A 24260-nucleotide genomic window follows, 5' to 3' on the forward strand; every position below is an offset into this window, starting at 1 on the left:
ATCTGCAGTTCCCATTATCTCTGCCTATAAACACTGTCCAGAATCATCCACGAATGATCACTCAGGGCAAGTACATGAGAACGAACACTTTCCATGAAACTGTATTAGATTAGATTAGATTCCCTACAGTGTGGAAACAGGCCCTTCAGCCCAACAAGTCCACACCGCCCCTTGAAGCATCCCACCCAGACCTATCCCTCTAGAACCCACACACCCCTGAATACTACGGGCAATTTAGCATAGCCAATCCACTTAACCTGCACATCTTTGGACTGCGGAAGGAAACGGAGTATTCTACCAGAACCCAACCTGAGAGTACAAAGAGTGTAAACAATGTTCCACTGAACAATAATTCAGATTTTATTCCACCCAAATCAGAAATACCTGAGATCTGACATTAAAATCAGATTGCATACATTGTCCATTTATCTACCTCACTTAATGCAGCCCTCAAGGATGAACAGAGTCAGCAGATACATGACCAGAGTCCAATTTTAGTGCAGCAGACACATACTAGACTCAATTGAGGAATAAATAGAAGGTTCACTATTAGATTAGATAAAGTAGTTTCTGTCTGCCACTGACAACAGGCTATACACTCCCTTCAACTTGTTTTGGGACATGTGCTTTCCCATTGTGCTCGCAAATTATAACCAGCCCCACACACATGTAAACCACATAAAGTACATTTATCTGCACATCACTACAGAAATAAGGTATCATTTATAAAAGGGGTTAGTGTCCTTTGTGGCAAAAATATGGTACTGCATTTCAAGAAATATTTTAAACACACAGCATTAGCTAAATTTAGAGACTGTGGGTCAAAAACGGAACCTTGTTCAGGGACCAAAAGACATCTGATGTGGGCCAGTTTTCAATCACCTCTCATATCTACTACGTCTGGCCATTTAAAGAGACAAAAGCCAAAAGAACTGTGGGTGTTGTAAATCACGAGGAAAAACAAGGGTGCTGGAAAAGCTCAGCAGGTCTGACAGCATCTGTGAAGGAAAAAACAAAGGTAACGTTTCAGATCCAGTGACCTTTCCTCAGAATTTAAAGAACTTAAATTTAAAGAAATAATTCTTGCAGCAGAGAATGTTCCCCTATCCACAGCGTCCTGACTGCCCCGAGACCAAAAGGCCAATGTACCTCTTTTTAAAACAGCTTGCCAACCGCAAGGTGTAACAGTTTCCTGAAATAATGTCAAATGAACACCAATGGTATCAGGCTCCTGCTTCAGGCATGATGGTGGTGGTGTGCGCACGCATGTGCGGAGGAGAGGTTGCTGTGTCCCTGAATAGCACCTGTTTAAGACCATGCAAGAATCTAAAGCAATTCCCTTCCCTATGAATTATGAGTAATGTATTAACACCTAACTGATAACGTATAGTACTTTTAACATTTTGTGCTGAGCAGCACTTCCAAAACTAGAGACCCGCTCCCCTTCACCCAGCAAAACTGCTACCAGGCCTCCTTCAGGGACTCTAGATCAAATCAGTTGTGCTAAGTGAATCTACAAAACTTCTCTTAAAGTGCTTAGACTACGTACATGTACCTTGTCTTTAACAGAGTTCACTTTTCAGGATTCTCTGTGCTGTGTGTGTACAATGTTACAAGTCTGCTTGCTGTTATCTGCCAAGGACCTGCAAGCTTTACCCACAGATATGGGTTAGTTTGCTTTAATGTCTGATTCATAACTAACAGCGTATTTTATGGTTTGAAATAAACTAACAGAATGGGCTATCAGCACTGAGTTTTGTTTCATTGGTTTGGAAATAATAAATGAAATACCCTTGAAAAGGAAAGGAAGATCAGCATCATTTTTGTCACTGCACGTATTTCTAACACAGAGTTGTTAATTTGGAGTTTGTTTCTTGTAATTCCATCAGACCATCTACATAAAAATTTCAAAATTAATCTCAATTTATGATGCCCGAACAGTTCTGAATTTCAGCTGTCAGAACTGTACATCACTTTGTAATATATGTTTTGGTGAAAGGTTTGAATTATATCCTGTTCATGATACAATTAAACACTTCACTGGAAATCAATGTAAAACTGATGAGCCTTGAAAATGGTGCATATGGTTTAGAACATTATAACATATTGCCTTCACTGGAAACCCTTTCAGTAGCAATTTAAATCTACTTACAGCTCCTGCTCCTGATGGTAACCCTTCAACAGATTTGTGTAATATGATAAAAAAAGTGAACATTTTAAAAAATTAGTCAACTACTAAATTGTCCATAATAACAGAATATTAGTGTAGAAATAGCTGGCTAATTTATGCCAAATACCGAGCTTCATTTTTCTGAGGGTCTCAGTTTATAATACATTGTAAAAGTGCATCAATGATGCAACAGGGAGGGTTAGGAAAGTGCTGCCTGAGTAAAGGCACTCATATCTTTCATTATCAAAACAGCTAAGTGTCAACTTGATGCACTGTTATTCCCTGAGTCAGAATTCTGTGAGTTCAAACCCCAACACCATGCCCCTCCAAAAAGGACTTAACACTCATTGCCCGCACTGCAACATCAACACTACTTGTGCAAGATCCTGACTGCCCTCAGTCCCTCATTTAGCAGGTGAACATCCAAACAATACTTGTGAACAATACTAATTAGCCTAATATGAGAGTGCATTTCCTGAACACACAAAGTGGGGGGGGGGGGGGGGGGGGGTTCAAAGAAAGAGAAGGTTGCATTCAAAATGGTCATAAAACAAAAGGGTTCGAGAATTTCAGCAGGTCTGGCAGCACAAAATTGTCAGATTGACCAATGCTCCAGTATGATTATCTTTGCTGAGATAATGGGAACTGCAGATGCTGGAGATTCCAAGATAATAAAATGTGAGGCTGGATGAACACAGCAGGCCAAGCAGCATCTTTGTGCTCCTGAGATGCTGCTTGGCCTGCTGTGTTCATCCAGCCTCACATTTTATTATCTTGATTATCTTTGCTTACTGCTGAGGCTGTCTGCAGGGAAAAACCATCTCCTGCAAGACTGGTTGGGGCTGCAAGATCAGAACAAGGTAAATGTGTGGACTGGTACAGCTAAAAGGCTAGAGATAATCATATAAATATAGAGATAATTATAGTCGCTGCACTGCCAATGTTAAAATACCCAAAAATACACAACTATCACACCTGAAAGAAGAAAAGATCTTCTAAAGAGAAAGATTTCCAGGAGAACTAATGTGACTCTGGAATAAGATACTGCAGGAGAGGAACCAGACTTGATTGTTCCTTCATTCTGGAGTTACGCTCTCAAAAAAGATTAAATGAAAAGCTATTTTTTGCATTCTGACCATTTGAGTCAGAAAAGAATGACAGTGGATGACCGCATCCTTGTCTGAATTCTGAGCAGGGATCCCTACACCTCATGAACAGTCTCTTCCAGCAGCTGAAGATGTAAAGTCAGCGGTGATTTAAGATAAGCGCACACGCACACACACACTCACACACACTCACACACACACACACACACACACACACACACACACACACACACACACACACACACACACACACACACACACACACACACACACACACACACACACACACACGGCAAGTAATGCTCTTTAATGATTGTCATTTCAAGCCTTGGACAAACATCAGCTGCAGTGTATTGGCAGATTATTGTAAATCAGCCATCAAAGTTCAATGCCACATCTTACCAAATATTTGATCCCTATTCGTGTGGTTGAACAAACCCTCTCAGAGATGCAGGGTGCCTTTAGGCCTTCCAGAGGATCTGACATGGTCTCTGTTGCCAGGCAAATCCAAAAAGAAAATGTCAAGAATAGCACCAGGTACTCTCCACTGTATGCATTAACCTAAACAAAGCATGGGAGTCAGTAAATGGTGATGCTCTGTGAATGGTGCTCCAATGACTTGGATATCCAAGAAACCGCAGAATCCTGCAATTGCCTCGTGATTATATAACTGTAGCTGTCTATTGAGTGGGAGATCTGAAACAAATGCCTTAAAAATCCATACTGGGATCAACACTGGGATTGGCCCCTTTGAACAACCAATAACTTCATCTAAACATTTCCGGAAGCTGCTGTCTCTCCAACATGTGACTAGCATAAAGACAGCCCTCAGATTAATATGCAGGAAGCAGCACTTCCTATCAGAAACTCAACTCAGTTTGGTTGTAAGCTGTCACCCATGAGCAAAGGAAGCCCTTCTTCAGGAGGCTTTGACTTTCAGACAGCAAATAGCCATCAGGTGGATGCATTTCATGCCTACAACTTTAACTTACATTTACTTTGAGGTTAATCTTCTTCAATGGAAGCACTAAGTTTCTAGATCTCAGATTCTGAAACTAAAATTAACTGGAGCATCTCCTGGTTTCTGTCAGTAAGCATCACAAATGGAAAAGATAACTCGCATATTTTTCAGATAATAAAGCGTAGAGCTGGACGAACACAACAGGCCAAGCAGCATCAGAGGAGCAGGAAAGCTAACGTTTCAGGTCTGGACCCTTCTTCAGAAATGGGGGGAGGGCAAGGGGATTCCGAAACAAATAGAGATAGAAGGGGAGGTGGATGGCAGATGGATAGAGGAACTGACAGGTGGAGAGGAGACAGACAGGTCAAGGAGGCAAGGATGGAGCCAGTAAAGGTGAGTGTAGGTAGGGAGTTTAGGTGGGGATTAGTCAGTCCAGGGAAGGTGGACAGATCAAGGAGTTGGGTATGAGGTTGGTAGGTAGGAAGTGGGGTTGGGGTTTGAGGTGGGAGGAGTGGATAGGTGGGAGAAAGGACGGACAGGTTTGGGAGGCGGGGTGAGCTGGGCTGGTTTTGGGATGCGGTAGGGGGAGGGGAGATTTTGAAGCTTGTGAAATCCACATTGATACCATTGGGCTGCAGGGTTCCCAAGCAAAATATGATTTGCTGTTCCAGCAACCTTTGGGTGGCATCGATGTGGTACTGCAGGAGGCCCAGGATGGACATGTAGTCCAAAGAGTGGGAGGGGGAGCTGAAGCGGTTTGCGACTGGGAGGTGCGGTCGTTTGTATCGAAAACCAAATGTAGTATTCCACAAAGCGATCCCCAAGCCTCCGTTTGGTTTCCCCAGCGTAGAGGAGGCCACGTCGGGAACAGCGGATACAGTATACCATATTAGCAGATGTGCAGGTGAATATCCGTTTGATGTGAAAGGTCTTCTTGGGGCCTGGGATGGGGGTGAGGGGAGAGGTATAGGGGCAAGTATAGCACCTCTTGGTGGTAGGGCTGATGGGGAGTGTGGAACTTCCAAGTCCCCCACTTCATCAATACCGGGTCATCATACCCACAGTTGAAGACATCCATTACCCTACCTATCATTAGCTTATTATCCAAGCACTGAGTTGAATGCGCTGGTGAGGAAACTGGAATAACCTCAATGATTTATGTCTGACTAATTTGAGAAAATGTCCCCTCAAATCATTGGGTGAGTCTAAAGGAATAAAATAAAACTCAACCTTGGAAGGTGCTGCAATTATTCAGAAATGTTGAGAACAGGCATTTTCAGAACATTCTTTAGAATGCCAACTGATACATTATTGACAGAACAGTAAACAAGATGAACGTTAAAGGATAACCTTCCCTTGCTCCTCTTTCAAAGAAATGGGTTCAGTGAATTTCCCACCTGCCTGGAATATACATCCTGGACAAAATCCAAGTTGAGGCAGTCTCTAGGTTATGAATGGATCCTGTTCTTGAATACACTGGTAAGTCAATTTGAACTTAATGGAACACACTGCAGTTTAATATAAATACAAGAAAATATTTGTCTGCCAAATCTTTATAATCAATATTAATACAGGATCTCGTTCGTAAGTACAAGAGCTCCTGAGTCACACAATCATAAATCAGGGACCACCTTCAAAAGACTAATTTCATGGAGATAGCTTGAAGCATGTGCACTGAAGTTTTATGAAAATCAGTAACCACAATGTTAATAACTTTTCTCTGTAAATCTCAAATCAGTGTGATTCCATGATGGTTTTCTTGTGGAAAGAAACAAACTCAACAACTTTAAAACAGAATATGCATGCAAAACAGACTTCTAATCCCAGGCTTAGAAAGGCAGATGAAGGTGAGTTGACGGTTTTCAGTACTGATCTCCAAAACTGTTACCATCCCTTAGATCAGCTAACTATACCCATCACTATTCAGTTACATGGAGGCTGGCAGCATGGAGTTCACTACTTACTCTTCTAGTTCTTTAAGACTTTCTAGCTACACATCTTGCATTAGTTATTTCAAACTCTATACAGGTGGAAGCACAATTCTCCATCTAGCCATGAAAATGCTGTTCCTGGATTTATTGTTCATTGGTAATAGTGGAAACCACATAGGGCAGGAAGAAAGGAGCAGGAGTAAGCTATTTCCCCCTTCAAGCCTGCCCTGCCATTCTATAAAATTGTGGCTAATCTATCCCAGATCTCAACACCTCTTTCCTGAGAGTTCCCCATAGCCCTCAACTCCATGATATTTCAAAACTCCATCTACCTCTTTAAATATCTAACCTCCACAACTCTCTGGGATAGTAGGAAATTTTCTGACCATGAAAATGGCAGATATCAACAGGTGAATCATCAGGAGGCTCTTCTGGTGCAGTGTCAGCGTTTCTTCTCCAGGACCAGGAGGCCTGGGTTCAAGTCCCACCTGCTCTAGAGGTGTGTAATAAGATCTCTGAACAGGTTGGTTTGAAAAATAGGTTAATTAAAAAAACCCTATAATTGTGAAGATAATACAATTCTTGTATTGTCCTCAATGACCTTGGCCTCACAACCAAAAGCTACACTCACAATGGTTCATCCTCTTTCCAATGTAAGTGTTCTGTGCTTTCACTCATTTGGATTTTGCAGTGAAACCAATGAGACTCTGTTTAGTGGAGAAAGGATCGCAGGCTGTAGCTGTAGCTGTTTCACAATTAGGAAATCACTGCTCACATTCTCCAAGTTAAATCAGTGTAACAAGTTTGGAAAGATTGCACTCTGTGACAAGGTGGGCTGTTGGCAAGGTGCTTAGCAAGCAGTAAGTGAGTAGCAACTGGCAACACACCATGGCCAGGTGAGAATCTCACCATGAGATGTGTAAACAAGATACAGTAAGATGATCTTAATGTCGAGATGGGCCTCACTGAATAACTGTACCACACATCTCCATAGCCCACAGTTTTCAGAGCCCGATAATGATTCTGTCCGACAAGCATGCAGCAATAAAATTAGAAGGTAGAGTGTACGGTAAGCTCTTCACAACTATATAATCCATGACCATAACACCGAACTCATAACATATCATTGGTGGCGTTCACAAAAGCATTAGATAACGTTGCCTTTGGAGCTCATCTTCCCAATTTCCCAACTGATATTCACATATTGCTTGGACCTTGTTAATGGTCCAACTTGCCATAGGTCATGATCTTACTAAACTAGCAGTACAGGCTTGCCATGAGAAAAACATGACTCAGCAGGCATATTCCAATCACCCATCCACAACAATGAATGTTCAGAAAGCATATTACAATTATGATTCCCCACTGGAATTGAGAACCATCCAGTTTCTAAAAGATCAGTGTGGTTCTCAGCAGATACATATAATGTAGATTTGCCTTTCTCTCATCTTCCATGAACTAAAATTCATCCAGTACTGAACCTTTCCTGCTCAAAATCCAGATACTCTTGTGAAGTATTAGAGCTTAGCAATGGCAGAGCAACTCCATTGAGAAGTTGACTGTGAATATCTTCATCCTCGCATTCAAGACCCTCCCAAGGCCTCATTCCCTGTGGAAAACGTTGACTTTTGGAGTGAAGGCTCTAACCAGAGTCATAAATCTTCATCTGGCCAGACAGCAGTTAAAGAAATAGGTTACCCCAAGTGGCACTCTGTACAGAAGACACTAACAAAACAAGTAACCACAATTTAGACCTCAGTGATACCCAGATGTCAGTTTCTTATATTGGATTACTACTCGTTTCTCATGCTCTGCACTCCACTACAGATTTCTGCTCATTTGGTCACTGCAATTCCCTTCCTAAACTGACATTTTCTCACCTCTGTCTCTGTTTTTGAAAGCTTCCAAAACATGACTTTGATTGTGTTTTCAGAGCACCCAGTGCTTCCCTTCTTTTGCCTTTCCTGGTCAGTGACCACACTGTTTGTCTACCTGCTCACAGAAGTGCTCAGAGATTTCTCTGCATGCGGACTGCTATGGGAAGTGAACTATTGCTACCGCTTGCCAAGTCACTGTTAACTGAACGTAACTCAATTCCCACTAGTGATATCATATTTAGGGGAGGTCTTTCAAATTGTGCATGAGAAATTACACACAGAGAAGGAGTAGAGAGATCACAGAGAGGGAGTTGCCTGTCCAAAATGGATAACTACTGGTTTGGACCCTGTCTGAATTATGTTCGCTAGATCAACATATTTGTCTTTCAAATCCTATAAATGAAAAAGTTTCAAAAAGCCACTCACTCCCACAAGCACCATCCCCCAAAATGTATAAGCAATCACTATAACATGTAATTCAGTAAGCAGTGCATGGAACTAGCTGTGTCCAATCTCCATTTTCACAAAGTAGAAATGGCAACATTTCTGCAAGTTTCTGAATACACACTTGATTTCTATAAGGTTTATGCTCTCCCACCCATGAACAAACTCAAATCTTTGCTTCCTTTAGAACAATATTAACTTTCAATTTTCCAAGTGAGCACTTTAAAATTTTCCAGGTCAGCCTCATCATTCAAACAATTGCCTCATTCAAACCGCACACATTTTAATACTTGTAATGCTAGTGGGTGTTAAGCTGCCACTTCTGTCTCAAGCACATTCTCCCCAGTACTGTCATTTGTCTTTTCATTTCACTTAGCATTGCTGTTTTTACTAATGAAAACCTGTGAAAATTGCAACTGAAGACGACTAACTTTTAAGCCATGCTATCAAACCATTCTTGTTAATAAATTGAAATAGCTTTCCAAGAAATATGGAAGGCGGTCTCAAGGGTAATCTCAGCCTCCGTACCACTTGTTCCAACATTCAAATATTATGGGGTTCCTCAGTTTCCATTAGCAGACCAACTCTGTGAATATGGTATAGGATTAACTTCATCCTTCTTCTTCCCAGGCAGTTCTCCAGGGACGGAGGATGACTCACTTCTGCTCCCAGTTTGGTGAGTTCAGAGATGGCTGAGAACTCTAATATATGATATAGGTGGTGCTTGAAGGGTCAGGTAGATGAGCTATTTGGAGGTTTCTACACTCTCTCTAATGTCTCATATTTGTCGGTGTGCGGACATTATGGACTGGAAGAGCTTGCTATCAATCATTCAAAATGGCAACAAACAGCATTGTGTGTCAAACCCAAATGCCTTGATGGTGTGGCAGACTAGTGGTGAATGAGGAGAGAAAAGGGAGTGAAATCTGCCATCCAAGTACCAATATGTCATGGAACACCCTGCAGCAATTGCCCATAGATCTACAGGTTGAGACACAAACCTCCTGTAATAACTTGTGGGGAAGAATCATATAAATGCCATATAAATATAGTGAATACAAGAACATGAGAGAGGTTAGAAAACCTTCAGCAAGTAACTCACCTCCTGACTCCCCAGAGCCTGTCCATCATCTACATGGCACAAGTCAGGAGTGTGATGAAATAATACCCGCTTTGTCTGGATGATAGCGGCTTCAACAACATTCAAGAAGCTTCACACCATCCAGGACAAAGCAGCCTACTTAACAGGCATTACATCCACTCCCTCCACCACTGACACTCAGTAACTGCAGTGTGTACTACTTACAAGATGCACTGCATTCACCAAAGACCCTATCTTTCACACCCACAACCACTGCCATCTAGAAGGACAAGGGCAGTAGATACACAGGAACACCACCACATGCAAGTTCCTCTCCAAGTTACTCACTATCCTGATTTATAAAGTATATCACCGTTCCTTCATTGTTCTGGAATTCCCTCCCTAAGGGCATTGTAGGTCAACCCACAGCACGTGGGCTACAGCAGTTCAAGAAGGCAGGTCACCACCACCCTCTCATAGACAACTAGGAACAGGTAATAAACATGCTGGCCAGCCAGTGATACCTACATCTCACAAGTGATTAAAAAATATCTGACAAATACTTAAAGAGACAAACTTTGCAGGGGCATGGGAATAATTGAACAGACACTTTTTGAAGAGTCAGTCCAGGCATAATGGGTCAAATGGTCTGCCTCTTCTGTGCTGGATCATTTAATGTTTCCATCTGTGGACAACTGCATTCCTTAAGCAACTCACAGAGACACTTATGACCCCACCATAATTCCAAAATTTCCTACATGTTGTTACAAAGTCTCAGAATGTAGATGTGGTCCAATCTCCCCCATCAATCCTGGCATGAAAGGCATTGACTGGTATCAAAGTAAAATGCAACAGATCATTGGAAAATAAACAACAGTATAATCTTTTAATTATAAATGGTATAACTTTATAATTAGTTTAACCTTAGATCAAATCCCTTCCTAATATTAAACATAATACTTGCTCTCAGACCTTCCCAAAAAGGTGTGTGAGCACTTTTCTGATTTTCTTCCCACATTTCTTGTTATTTGTATAGAAACAGAAAGTTACTAGTTTCCTCCTTGATCTCCCCCACTTCATTAAAGTGTGCCTCTTTGGGGAGTACTTGCAGAATTATATGCTTGGCCCACCAGACCTGCCTATATCAAATACAACAAACAGTTGTCGATACAAATCTGGCAGACAGATTGCTGTTTGCAGCCCACGTGGTTGACATGAAGTCACGCTCCGAGATACTCCACAATTTATCATTGCAATGCAACAACAACCACCTCTGTTTACACAGCTCCCTTAACACAATAAAACACCACAAGGGGTTTCACTGGAGCTTTATAAAACCAAACACAATGTTGAACCACATACAGGATTAATAGTGCACATCCATTCAGGGGAAAGACAAAATTCCAGAGACCGCTTTCAAATGCAGTTCAGCACTACCTCTACGTGAACTGTTGTAGCAGCTTTAACACTGTATTTCAAATGGGTGCTGTCAAAATAAAATTTGAGAGAAAATCACAAAAGTAGCTTTTAGAGACCAAAAGGTGGTCAAAGACCATAGCCGGACCGAGCAGAGAGAGAGAGGGAGCAAGAGACAGCGCGATGCAGAAAGGTGTTAATGAGGAGATTCTAAACTTTGGAGCTCAAGCAGCTAAAAGCATTGCTATTAATGGTGGAGTGATGAAAAAAAGAAATGAGTGACGCCAGAACTAGAGAAGCACAGATATCTTAGAGAGTTATGGGCCTGGAGAAAAAAAAGCATAATTAAGCAGACATGGGCTGTAAACTCAGGCACAAGAGGAAGACAGAGAAATCAATAACAGAGGCATGAACATAGGAAGGATGAGGAAAGATAGGCAGTCCCTCCATCACACTTCAATTAACTGTAAAAAAAACAGACAATTACAGGTTAAAACATTACCTCCTATAAGTATGCTGCCTAAGGCTAGATACCAGAGCCCATAAATGACGCTGTAAGGTAAGGCTGTGTATAATCTAAAGATTTTGCACTAACAATACTTAAATGGGCAATGGTGCCCATTCATTATTAATTTCAGCAGGCAAAGTTAAGTATTTAATCATGTAAATCTTGTTGAGCATTTGCCTGAAGGGAATGATTTCATAATCCATTATAGCAGTTTCATCCTTTAAAATACGCCATTTTACGTCATCTGCAGTACTGTTTTTCCAACAATTTAAGAAGGCAGTACAGAAACATCCATCCAAGGTCACGCTGATGTTTGTGGCATGTTTAAAACTTTGGGTTATTAGCTAAAGGCTGATAGGGTAGAGAATGACAGGTATAGTATTCACCATAAAGAAATAACTTCTCTTCAACAAGTAACTCATGGAGCGAAGCACTTTGAAACATTGATTCAATAACTTGCTCAACATATGGACATGTAGACATTCAACCCTGTATGAACTCTCATGGTAGCTAAGAGCATGTTTTTCAACCCTCACCCAGCCCATGCAGAAGATAAATGAAAACAAGGGAAAGCACAGAGAAGTCTACTTGTGGTGCTCACATGAAATGTGAAAAGCTTTAGATAGTCATGTCTGAAATCAGAGGCATTAATTAAAATGCTGTGAGTTTACGTCCCATTTCACAGCCTTGTGTTCCAAAATGCAGAGTGAAAAGGTGCTCATCATCTATTTTAATCTGGAATGGTACCTGGTCTGCATAAAAACCTTTCATAACTTGGGACAGGCTGTGAATTGAGCGACTGAGAAACTTATCCAGGTCTGCAGGTTGCTTGACGTTCGAAGGATTTAAAGGTACCTTCTGCCCTGCCATGTATTGGCAGGAACACTTCCAGTGAAAGGTATCTCTGTATCTCCAGCTGGGCCACACGACTCAGGCAGGAAGAATCCTGTGTAAGATTTACACTCCCAGTTCATTAATGAGACTTATTAGCTAGTTAATAATCAGAGGGGCTTGGAGGGCTAGCCCCATTCAAGTACCTGCCTTTTTCTATACGAGGCTAAATTGGTTTCAAACTCGCACCACCAGGCAAATCATCTTGGAGTTGCCTGGCCTTCAGAAATCCACTTCACCTTTCCTCCCTGAATCCAATGAGGGCTATTAATCTGTCAATGAGTTTTCACAACAGGGACAACATGCTCCAGAACTCTGCACTAACATAATTCACAGCCCTCCTTAAAATGTGGGACTGAGCCACCAAAGCTGGGACACAACATTTACTCAGTCCACTATTTGTAGCCAACATTCCTCACCAGCACCTGTTTGGCACTTTGTAACCAGTTGATTTTGGGAGTCAAAGTCTTGATGTATGAGCAGGCTTTTTGTGCATGGCCACCTCCTAACACCTCCTGGCAGCTATTATTCTAAGTCCAAGCCTGCCAGCTGATTCCTCATCAGTCCTATAACATCTGTCATCACAGTGATGGAAGGACCTAAACACAGCAGACTGCATCAATCAGCCACCCTAATGTGCCTGACATCCAAGTTCAGTGCAGCTTACCAATGTTATCCATCACCAACTGCTTCATTCAGGTCAAGTGAGGAGCTTTGGTAAAGATGCGTGCCACACAACATTGTGGGGTCTTCATTCGCTGTGCAAACCATATGGGTTTGAGCCTATTCTCTCAGTGGCCTCTTCATTTTTTCTAGCTTTGTTTTGAATCTTGCATACGACTAAAGTAAACCCATGCATTTTGTGTCCAGGAGTGCAGTATTATTCATGAAGCATTCAAAAGCATTATCCAGACTCAATTTATGCCACAAGTTATGATCCCAGTTGATGCTAGTATTGGGTAAATGTGGCTTGATAGATCACAATTTTTTTTTATTTAACAAAGCGGTCTTTCACTGAAACATAAGCAAGCAATGATGCAGATCTGGTTTCAACAACAAAATAAGTTTATGACAGGAAAGAAATTAAGATAAAAGAGAATAAACCATGCTATTTATCATATGAAAGATTTGGAAACACATTGCTGAGCAAAATCATCTCATCTATTTCAACACCATCTCATTACAGTTACTCAAATGTCAGAAAGAGTCCCGTTCTCTGTCACACCTTTGGGTTTGACTTAACTGTTACTTTCAATCCCAGTCTTGATATCTTCTTCCATGATTATTCACACGACTAAGCTTAAACTTTCTTATGATTGAAACAACATTCAAACAATCCCTTAGCGTTCTAACTAAACAATTTAGTCTGGAATCTTCAAACCAAAACCCTTACACAGATAACGATTTTCCTAATTGTTCTGAAACTACTTTCTCCAGTTGAAACTGTCTTTACACCTAACTCCAGCTATGTCTGTTGAGAACTGGAACAAAAGTTTCTAATCTATGGGTTTTTCTAAGTAAAAATTCAATTCTTGATCCTTCTAAACTGAAAGCAACCATAATGCCTGTCAATTCTTGCTCTCTCCGAATGTAAAATCCTCTCAGCACAAACGTTAGTGGTTGTAACAAGGTCAGCCAAGAGGACCTCATAGAATATGAGTTCCCTGATTGGGGCTGTTAATGTGGTCCAATCAGGGAGCCCTGACTGACAGATAAGAACAGGAGTGTCAGCTCTCAGGGAGCTGGATCAGTGTCCTGGGCTTTCCACGTGTAACTAAAGTGGGGGGGGGGGGGTGCTTGGTGACGGGATACCAGCCTCTATGGTTTATTTCACAACCAAAACTGCATTCTCACTCCAGGAGAGCCTCAGTCACCTGCTGTCTGACACACACTGGTTTATAATCATGGTTCCTGAAAGATGGACAAGTTAATTATTTTAAATTATTTCATATACATAGACAAAACCCAAGTGCCATTCTTTCAATTGAAATTTTAACATAAATGGTATTAATATGCATATAAATTAGCTACCTTACATCAAATATGCATAGGAACTAGCAATTGCACAGCTACACTTCAAAATCTTCCTTTAATTCATGAAAAGAATAATGCTGCTCTTGAAAAAGCCACAATAACACAAAGGATAGTCATCGAACACTTGCTTTTGGTTTGAGATGCTAAATACAGAAAACCAGACATCGAGGTCAGTGCACTAACAACTCAATGTCTATGAAAAGAGTACCACAAAATATTAAGTAACTCATAAGACTTCCAAGTTCAGCCTTCATGATAAAACTTGATCAATAATTAAAGAAGACAGTTGAAGAACCTTACTCTTCGTTCGAGAAAGTTGTGTTCAACAACTAAGCCTTTCTTCAATTCATTATATACATCCCAGGTAAAGTCCAAGAATTGATCATGATTCTGAAACATCCAGTTTCCTGTGGACCACAAGGCAAAACAGTTAAAGCTTTCTGAAAACAGGGGCAACAAAGCAATGTGCTTCCTCTCAGGCTTTTCACCACCATGACTAAAGCTACAATTTGTCCTCCATTTTCCTCAGGTCTCTACACAACATCTGTGCTATAACATTCTAAGAACCACCTTCAAATTCACTGATAACAATGAAATTTTCAAGTAATACTTAAACGTTGTAGGTTTTCCATTTTTTTGTTTATAGAAATATACTGAAGGATCACAGAAAGATATAGACCAGGAAGCCATTTCATTAATTGTATCTATGCCTGAATACAGAATAATTTTCTGGGGAAGCGATCACCTAGTGGTATTATCAGTGGACTATTAATCCTGAGACCCGGGTAACGTTCTGGGGACCTGGGATCAAATCCTGCCATGGCAGATGGTAGAATTTGAATTTGATAAATATCTGGAATTAAGAGTTCAATGATGACCATGAATCCATTGCTGATTGTCAGAAAAAACCCATCTAGTTCACTAATATCCTTCAGGGAAGGAAACTGCCATCCTTACTTGGTCTGGCCTACATGTGACTCCAGATGCACAGCAATGTGGTTGACTCTTAACTGCCCTCTGGGCAATTCGAGATAGAACATAGAACACTACAGAGCAGTACAGGCCCTTTGGCCCTGATGGGCAATAAATGCTGCCTGGTCAGTAACGCCCTCATCCCGTCAATGAATAAAAATAAATTTCATCAAATCCTACTTTAACTGATACTGACCAAAACTGACATTTAAAAAAAATTATTTAAAATGGCCTCAAAGTTAGTTCACTTCAATAGGGTAAAATGGAAAATAGCTGGGAAAATAGCAGATCAAATGATGACCAGCAGGGGGAGGTAGCTGAATTAGTATTTGCAGAAATGGATAAAGTATTGGGTTAAATATATCCCAACTAGGAGTTCAGAGCTCATCGAAAAGAAATGCCCCTGTTGAATAGAAAGGTAGAACCAAAATAAGACTTCAAAAAGATTACAAAGGGGCTTAATAAAGAAGAAAACTGAGAAGAGAACTGAACACAAAGACTAGTAACAACAAGAAGGAATATGAAAGAAATCAGAGAGTTGGCAAAACGGGACAAAGCAAGCCTAAGAAAAAGAATCGAAGAGATTGTAACGCAGAGACAAATGGAATCACCTTATACACAAGTATTCAGAAAGATAGAGATGCTTCATTTCTTCAGTTTTCCTGAAAGAAGGTGAAAATGGATGAAATAACTCCACAGAGGCTGCTATCCCATCACCAAGTTCCTCCTTTATTTACATGTGGAGAGTCCTTGACACTGATCCAGCTCCCTCAGAGCCAGCTCTCAACAAACAGGATGTCAAATGCTCCTGTTTATATCTGTCAGCCAGGGCTCCCTGATTGGACCAGATTAACAGGCCCAATCAGGGATCTCCTACTCTATGCAGTACACTAGGCTGACCTCATTAATAATCACTATAATCCTCTCCCTCTCAGTCCGAGGACATAGGCTGATTCTTTTTTGGTTTAGCTCCTGCTGGTGCGTTTAGCACTGGGTCAGGTTCCTCTACTCTCTCTCCTAGGTGGGCAGCATGTAACACACAGCAGCTCGCCTTCTGACCAAAGAAGAAATTTATTCTGCTTTTTGGGTAGCAAAGGCATTAAGGCAGCAACATGTATGTGTCTCAGATTCAGAGGTATCTTCAACACTTGATGGAAAGGGAGAAGCCATGGGTTCCAGAACAGTTGGAAAGGCTATCCAGGAGCTGGGCATATGTTGGGAGTTTGCAGCTTGCATACAGTCTATGTGCTTGTCCAGAACTGTCGTACTTACCTGAACTTTCTACATCACTAGGCCTTTGTATCGTATTGTTACAGCATGAAAACAGGTCATTTACCCCATTGAGTCCATATCAACTCTCCAAACAGTATCCAACCCAGACCGGTTCCCTCTTGCCTATCCTTGTCACCCTGCATTTCCTATAGCTAATCCACCTAAACTAAAAATCTCTGGACACTATGGGCAATTTAGCAAGGCTAATCCACCTAAACTGCACATTTTTGGACTGTGGGAGGAAACCAGAGCACCCAGAGGAACCCTATGCGACACGGGCAGAATGTGCAAACTCTACACAGACAGTTGTCCATGGGTGGTATTGAACCCAGGTCCCTGATGCTGTGTGGCAGCAGTGCGAAGCATTGAGCCACTGTGCTGCCCTGACCTCATGTCAACCATGCCTCTTACTCATGCAGGGCCATTCCTGTGGTTCCTACACCAAGCTTCTTCTGATGAAATAAATCATTTCTCTTGCTTATAGCAGAGATTATGTCCAACACAGATGTTTCTATGCCGTTTCACCAACCCCTCCCAGATCCAGGAAGTTCAGATTCAACCTTCTCCCCATTAGCAACTCTGTTGGAGCTATCCTTGTAGTTGCATGAGGGGTGCTTGTATAATTAAAAAGGAACAGGCACAGTTTGGGATCTAGTGAAGCCATAGGCTGTTTCTTTAAGGCTGCTTTCAAAGTTTGGACTGCTCTTTCTGCCAGACCATTAGATGATGGAATGATATGGAGTTGTCCTCATATGTTGAATACCATTCAACTTTAGGAAATACCTCAAATCCCTGCTGGGAAACAATGGCTATTACCTGTCACTCACACTTCTATAAATTTGCGCATCGCAGAAGAAGCATGCTGCTAGTTGATCTATAGTTGTCTCCGTGCTCGACGAGTGAACTCTATGCATATCCAGCCACCTTCAGTGGGCTTCCACAATGATGCCCTTGAAAGGACCTGCACAGTTGATGTGTAACCGTGTCCAGGGTTTACACGGTCATTCCCATGATTGAGGGGAGGTGCTGACTGTAATTTTAGTCTTTGTTAGTACTGTGGCCCCTGCTTCACCAACGTAACTATATCTGCATCCACTCCTGGCCACCGTTTGTTTGAAATCTCCGCTTAGGCAAAACGACCCATCAGGCTTCACAATCAGTATGACCAGCGCTGTCCGTTCTGAAAATTGGACAGGTTTAACGATTCTTTCGCTTTCCAGCCTCCTGATTTCTGTCTCTACTTTTGCCCAGAAGGCAATCAGCAACTGGATGGGCCTTGAAGAATCGAGGAATTGCTTCCTGGTAAACATGCAAGGTGGCCTGGGCTTACTTTGAGAGTCCCTAGACCTTCCTTTAAAAAACTTCCAGGTATTTAATTAGGACTTCACTCAGGAGACCATTTTATATTCAAAAAAAATGTCAAGCCAATCTAGGTCAATCTTTCACAACCAATTTTGCTCCAGCAGGCCTGGGCCAGAGTTTTTACTACAATCAGTGGTGACTGAACCAGCTGCTTCTCATGAGACCGAAACCGAAGTTTTATCCTTAATCTGTAAAGATTTCCTGGTATAGGTTCTCATTGTAGCCGAGATTTTGCACAAAGTTAAGGGTTGAAGTCCAGAATGAATTGTGTTAAGGACTGATTCTGCGATCACTGAAGTGGCTGCTCCAAATCGACTTGCATTAGAACCATTCTCCAGGTTTGAATGGAGAATCCTGCCTGAACTTTAGTCAATTCACATCTTCAAAGGTGCACCAAACAAATATCACACTATTCTGCCACATTGAAATGTAGACACTGAGCGCAGTAAGGAAAAAAATTCTAGGTATCGCTTCAGATTTTTATTTCAAACTAGAAGATAAAAAATTTTAACAAGACTTATATCAGGCTGTCATATTTTATTAAATAGAGCACTCACTAATTTTATGAAAATAATGTATTACTCCATGCCACAGTTATCCCTAAGGCAGTGCAGATGCAGAATCTGCCATTTCTATCCAAACAAATGGGCTTTGTTAATAGAAAAATTACACTTTGCAATGAGTGATAAATGTTTTCTCATTTTAAATTGAAACCAACCACACTTACAAACATCCTGCAGATGGAGAAATCTGAAATATAAACAGGAAACTGTGGAAATGCTCAGCAGGCCAACAAGCATCTGTGAAGAGAGAATGAGGGCCAGGGCCACGATCAGCACTAGTTCTGATAAAGGGTCATGGACTTCTGTCCCTCCTTACATGTCGCACATTTCAAACACTTAGGATGGAATCTTCCCAGGCTCTGAACAACATGGGCATTGATTAGAAAATTGAGGGAATTGCGTGAACTTGAGAGTGAGGAGGTTTCCAATGTTGACAGCAGTAAATTCCACTTTCCAACCCAGGGCTGAATGTTGAAATGAGATCCTCAGTGAGGAGCGAGAGGCCTTTTAGCACAAATTAACATCTCATTATTACATCATCTGGCCTCACGATATGCAGTTTCCCATTTTCCCAACTGCTAGAGAAAAACTAGATGCTAACAGTGAAAGGCAGACTGGTAAACCCAGTGACTGCAGCTCTCCTCTTGCTCTTCCAGAACTCCATCAGGCACCAACATCACAGGGCACACTCCATGGGCAGTGACCACACACCATCTCCCTGCCAATCCAGCCAGACCTCCAGCACCTCATCAGCAAAGTGAGCTGCCATCTACTCTTGGTCCAACAGGCCCAGGAAATGAACAGAAACCATGAGGGGCAGCTGAGGACAGGCAGCGCTTGATCAACTTCATGGGTGGCCTTTAAAGGTGGCACCAGTGACAGGATTCCTGGGAGGCCCCAGCAGTGACCAATATTTCCACCTGTGAATAGTGGGAGAATATGATGAGTGGGTTGCCATAGCAACATGGTAGGTAGGTAATGATGTGAGTTTGGGAAGATGGTGCAAGAGAACTTGTTCAGCAACATGGAGAGAAACACTCCATCAAACTTGACCAAAACTCAGCTTTTACTGTTTCTCTTGAAGCACAAACAATCCCTTTATTTTGCCATGACAGAGTCTGGGCTGATACTGCACCCATAGAGAGTGGGTGCTGCACTGTCAGAGATGTTATCTGTCAGATGAAATGTCAAACCAAGATCTGTAAAACCACTCAGCTGAGTGTAAAAAATCCTACGGCACTACTTCAAAGGAGGGGAATTACTCCTGACTGATATGTATTCCTCAGTCTGCATCATTTGAAATAAACCTCTGGTCAGTATCACATTGCTATTTATTGGAACTATGTGTAAATTGGTTGCCACTGGGAAAGTCCCAAGAATTTTGTGGTGAATATCTAGCTTACAATTCATTTGTTTTGTATAATGTTTAGCTCTAGGAATTAAAGTTCCAACTGAAGGTAAGTGAGCGCATTTGGTTGCAAATCCGATAAACGTGACTCTGATGTAAATGCCACTCAAAGCCTGGAACTAACTACAATTAAAAGCAAACATACATTTATCTTCAAGATCAGAGATTGAAGCAAAATCACTGAAGTACAGATGACCCACTTGTTGGCCTTTTGATAGAAAGGCAGGGTATCTATGTTTATTTCCATAGGAGGAGCTAAAAGCCTGTAGGTGTAGGGAAATAAGATTATGAAGCTTAATTTGAGTTAGAAATTATTGACATGCGTTACAAAATAAGAGCTTTATTGAAGATAAAGTAATTGACTTTTGTTTGAGAACACCCAAATAATATCACCTTGCCATAGCTGTGAGGACAGAAGGTGTTTTTCTTTAAGTTATCTTGGTTGTGCTAGTTTTGTTTTGTTGCAGGCTACAGCTGACTAGAGTGAGAGAGCCAACAGATGATTGCTAGCCAGGCCTGCACTTTAAGCAGAGAAAATATTAACTTTATTGTTCAGCGTGTGGAATGCAAGTAGGTGCTCGGAAAACACTTTAGCTTTTACTGAGAAGAGGTACTTATCTTAAACAGGATCTAGTGTAAAATATTGCATTTGTATGATTGCTTGCAGCTGTGGAATGCATTTCTATGACTGCAATACCAGTAAAGATTTTTACAACTTGAAAATCAAGCAATGCACATTGCTGAGTTGTGCAATACAATGTTGCTTTGTGGAAGCAACAAAAGGGAGATTTCACGGCTGAACGACACTAAGAGACTTTTGAGTTGAGGAAATGTGACCTGGCAACACCCCACTAATTGGTTAGAATGTATGTGTTCAAAAATGGCCCAAAAACAGCTTTAAAAAATTCCTACAAGAACAAAACTAGATTCGCCTAATCAAAGGATAAGCAAGGATTCCAATACTAACTAAAAACATAAGGGAGAGTGGCAATGACTTTTCTCACAAGTTTCTGACATAAAGCGTTCAGTTTATCTCATAACTAACCGTCATAAAAAGTAATTATTCTTCAAAAAGCAAGAGAAAGAAATGGCTGTTGTTACCTTTATTTCCATTGTTTTTGGTTGTGGTCTCTCCTCACCTGTGTTGCCTTTCTACTTGCTGACAACAATGCAGAGGGAGGGTCTGCACCTCAACTGGGCGAGTTAAACCAATCTCAGCTGACTGCAGTGCAGTGGTGAGGGGGCACTGCAAAGTCAGTGGGTGGAGTGAAGTAAAACCCTGGCAGGGCATGACACGAATGTTAGAAAGCCCCTGGCATCATTTGAAGGGTCACAACTTCGCTTGGTGTCCAAACGTTACCCTCTTACCCAGTGGCATTAAAACAAGCAAATTAACTCGTCATTCACCTCATGGTTGCGTGTTAAGGGCTCACAGCGAAGAATGCAATCACATCAGCCTATACGGCAACAAATGAAGCTTGTGTGAAACACTCTGCATTGGGACTCAGTTGGCTGGAGCAAACGGCAAATTTGTGATGCAGACTGACAGGAACAAAGTGTGTTGAAATCCCAAACTGAAAACTGCCTGAGGTTCCCATGAAGATCGTTCTTTCTCAACCTCTTCCCTCGCCTGAGGTATGGTGACCCTAAGGTTAACTCACCACCAGCCCTCCCTCTGTCTGTATATGGCTGGCTTACAATGCAGATTGATGCCAACAGCATGGGTTCAATTCCCACACTGGCTAATGTTACCATGAAAGTCTTAACCTCGCCCCTCACCTGAGATGTGGTGACCCACCACAGTCTATCACCACAACAAGGCAAGGCATGATGAACGTTAGGATCCTGGGAAGCACTGAGGATCAGAGGGGCCCTGCATGATCACTGGTCCCTTAAAGTTTCAGGACAGGCAGATAAGGTGATCAAGGCAACTGGAACAGTCAAAGCATCAAGTTTAACAGCAGCGAGGTTATGCTGGAACAGCATAAAATGTTAGTTGGGCCACAGTTAAAATGTTGTGTGCAGCTTTGGAATCCACGTCATAGGAAGGATGTGATTACATTGGAGCGGGTACAGAGGAGATTCAGCAGGATGTTGTCTGTGTTGGAGAGTTTTAGTTACAAAGACATATTGGATAGACTGAGATAACAAGGTGTGGAGCTGGATGAACACAGCAGGCCAAGCAGCATCAGAGGAGCAGGAAAGCTGACATTTCGGGTCTAGACCCTTCTTCAGAGATTTTCTGATGAAGGGTCTAGGCCCAAAACATCGGCTTTCCTGTTCCTCAGATGCTGTTTGGCCTACTGTGTTCATCCAGCTCCACAGCTTGTTATCTTAGAATAGTTAGGTGGTTGTCTTTGACCAGCATGGATACAATGGACTGTAGGGCCATTTTCTGTGCTGTCGATCACTGTAACTCAATGACTGATCTCTCTCTAATGAGAGAGTAGCCCAATGGCCCCCTGGGATTATGGCAATGTTACTTACTTTTACATTTATGCACTTTGCAAGGTTCATATGGCTAATGCCTGTAAAAGTGTTAGCATGTGTTATTTGGCCTTTTGGAAGGTCTAATCAAAACAGGGAGAGAAAGTGGACTAGTAACAAAACATCTGTGATCTGAAGTAGTGAGCATTTACAAGGCAATCACAGTAAGAATCACATCAGACCTGGTTCCAGTTTCAACATGAGCTGCAATAACTTGACAAGTTCAAATCTCTGCCACAAATAAAGTACAAAATCAAAAAAGTATTCGTCCTAAAATCTCAAAATTAAATGGATCCAAGATGGCAATTTTTTTCCCGAGACTGTATTCATGTTGCTCAACATTATTGATTTATTAAGAAGAAAAATCAGGTCACGTAGCATTAATAAGAGCAAGATATTTATTGAAGTAGTGATGTAATAGGTGAGGAATTTGTGTTATATAGTTCAGGTGCGATTACACTATGCGGAGAAAACAGATTAATAGTGTTAGATAAATCCCTTGAGACTTATTAATATCCATAAGATTAACTACACAGTTATGGATGAGATGTCACTACTGAATTGAAGGTGTTTATATGAAGTGCATGTTAAACAATATGAATCGCACTACGGTCTACATTTTGATATTAACACAACAATTGAGACACAGTGGATTGAGGATCTGTACTTCTGTCTTAGCTACTGTACAAGACAAATTAAACAAACAACACCATTGTTATTTTATGGCAAATCAGCGTGGTACTATTTAAAGATGGAAATTGGTAACATTTCTATCTTTGGGAGATTGTCTACTCAACCAACAAATAAGACATGCTAACAGCAGTATTTAAAGTGGCTGCTACAAAATAAGTCATAAAATGTGTATCAAACCCTATTATCCAAATGATTGGCTATGATGAAGCACTTATTTATAAAGGTAAGATATATTTATTCAACTGTTTTTGGAAGTGAAGATTTTTTCAAAACAAAAACAAAACCATGAAATCAGATGTCTATTCTAGAGAATCAAAGACCTGTTTTTCTTTTACGGAGAGCAACTACTAAAAAAAAAATCTCATTGGTTCAGCAATTATTTTAATATACCCACCACAGTCATTAATAATTCTCCTGAGAACATTTTGCTTTGGGAACTGAAAAACAAAAGAAGCACACTCACCTGTGTGTTACTCTGAATAAGGAAGATCTAAAACAAAACTTAAGTGGAGTGAGAAGCCACCTATTCGTTACTCCGATCATATTTCATTTTTCGTAAGTTTTGTTCAGCATTTTTAATGATCCCCAATTCTCTCTTAGCATTTTCAGTCTCCAATAGTATGCCATTGTGTGAAAAACATATTGCACCAATGTTTAATATCAGGTATGGTTTAATTCCTCCACATAAAGCATGAGCTCTGCAATATATTTAATAAAATTTCTAAACCTTTCCATGTTTACAAAGCAGCTGTATTTTTCCTTGGCAGTTGAAACATTAGTGTTAAATGTTTTATACAGAGTTATTTATAAATGGCTATTCTTTTCACCAAATGTCATCAGCCAAGTTGTGGTTTTGTTGAATGTAATACAGTATTAGCCCTTTCTCTTCCCATTTTCACTTCTATTAGTGAAGCCTGAACGTTTATACTAGTGGGTATTCCATTTGCCAGAACAATTACAGTATGACAAATGGCACATCAATGTAATCCATCTCTTGGCCCCTGACAGGAAACCTATACACAGGGCTGCCATTAATTCCTGTCTGGAATCTCAGGGGTACCGTGTGTTAGTATCCATGACAACA

The 24260-nt window shown here is 41.2% G+C and overlaps 1 protein-coding gene across 5 annotated transcripts in view; it reads right to left on the minus strand.

Annotated features, from left to right (window-relative positions):
* Positions 1 to 24260, minus strand: part of cux2b (cut-like homeobox 2b) — a 302961-nt gene that overhangs the window by 189917 nt on the left and 88784 nt on the right. The window contains exon 1 of one of the 5 annotated variants that reach the window (XM_059655028.1): positions 11489 to 11508. The exons of the other annotated variants lie outside the window; for them this stretch is intronic. The gene's annotated coding sequence lies outside the window, so the exon portion shown is untranslated. Of the gene's footprint in view, positions 1 to 11488; positions 11509 to 24260 lie in introns of those variants that run through there. 5 annotated transcript variants of the gene reach the window in all.

The sequence above is a fragment of the Stegostoma tigrinum genome, chromosome 26, assembly GCF_030684315.1.
Source record: "Stegostoma tigrinum isolate sSteTig4 chromosome 26, sSteTig4.hap1, whole genome shotgun sequence".
In the NCBI taxonomy this organism is placed as follows: Eukaryota; Metazoa; Chordata; class Chondrichthyes; order Orectolobiformes; family Stegostomatidae; genus Stegostoma; species Stegostoma tigrinum.